Below are 1451 nucleotides of genomic sequence, written 5' to 3'. Positions count from 1 at the left end.
AACACATAGGATGTTGCCTCTTGGCTTTTGGGCTAAGATCAAGTGTAGTGAAGCACATCGGATAATGATTTCAGGTCACAAGATAGAGAATAATTATATAGCACAGTGAATAATGGCCTAGGCAAGTTAATGTATACTTTGGGGGAACACAATTCAATTAATACTTACCAATTTGTATACCTTTTATTCACCTTATTTGGCTTAATGCTCTAGTTAGAATTTGCAGTACAATAATTGAAAAATAGTGGTGATAAAAGCATCCTTGTTTCATTTATATGTTATCAAAGGGAATGCTTTGAGAATAACATTGGCAATTGGGTTTGTAGATAGGCCCTAGGTAATTATGTTGAGGGATTCCCTTCCATCTATTTATATTTTGCTGGGAGTTTTTTTTTTTTTTAATTAGAAATGGACTTTATCGAGTGTCTTATTCTTCATTGACAGAGACGATCCTTGGTCCTTGTCTTTGCTTTATGATAATTGGTTTTCTAATGTTGATGCACCTTGCAGACCTGGTATGAAGCCCAGTTGGTCATGATTTATTGCTTTCTTGATATGCTCTTGATTTCTGTTGGCTAGACTTGGGTTGAGAATGTTTGTGTCTAGATCAATGAGGAATATTGATCTATAATTTTATTTTTAGTGTTTCACTTTCATTTTAATCTCTTCTATTGCATGGTTTTAAAGCAAGGGCTTATTCAATTTCCTCATATTTAATTTTTCCTTCATTCTTCCTGTTATTCATTTCTAGTCTTGTGGTGTTGTGATCAGAGAAAGTACTTTTAATTATTTCGAGTTTGTTTTTTACTTCTTGAGCCCTAAAACATAGTCTCTTCTGGAGAGTTATACAGGTATGTTAGAGAAGAAAGTGTAGCTGTTGAGTGGAGTGTTGTATGAGGTCAGGCTGTTCCTGTCATTTCGATTTTCTGTATCTTTGTTGAGTTCCTTTTTGGTTGTTGTGTCCTTGGAATCGCCCTACTTTGCACACAAAACAAAGCAAAAATAAACAACCTCCCAAACCCCTGCCCTTGAGTGATTCCAACTCAGAGGGGCCCTATCCAGGGTCTCATAGGTGGCAACTATTTATGAGCGCAGGTAGCCTCCTGTCTCTGACATGAGGTGGTTGGTAAGTTTGAACACCCAGCTCTGTGGTTAGCAGCCCAATGCTTACCTGACAGCACCCTCAAGCCTTTCCTTCTTTGAAAGTCTTCTCCAATTATTGCTGAAGTATTTCCCTTTTCAATACAATTAGAGCTTGTTTTCCTGTATTTTTGGAGCTCTGTCGTGGAATGCTAAGCATTTATTTTTATTTTTAAAATAATTTTATTTGGGGCTCATACAACTCTTATCACAATCCATACATACATCCATTGCGTGTCAAGCACATTTGTACATTTGTTGCCCTCATCATTCTCAAAACATTTGCTTTCTACTTAAGCCCTTGGTATCAG

This window comes from Echinops telfairi, unplaced genomic scaffold, assembly GCF_000313985.2.
Source record: "Echinops telfairi isolate 266 unplaced genomic scaffold, ASM31398v2 ScPeMD7_5592;HRSCAF=6446, whole genome shotgun sequence".
NCBI classification, from domain to species: Eukaryota; Metazoa; Chordata; class Mammalia; order Afrosoricida; family Tenrecidae; genus Echinops; species Echinops telfairi.
The sequence above is the reverse complement of the archived record's forward strand: the minus strand, read 5'-3'. Positions refer to the sequence as shown.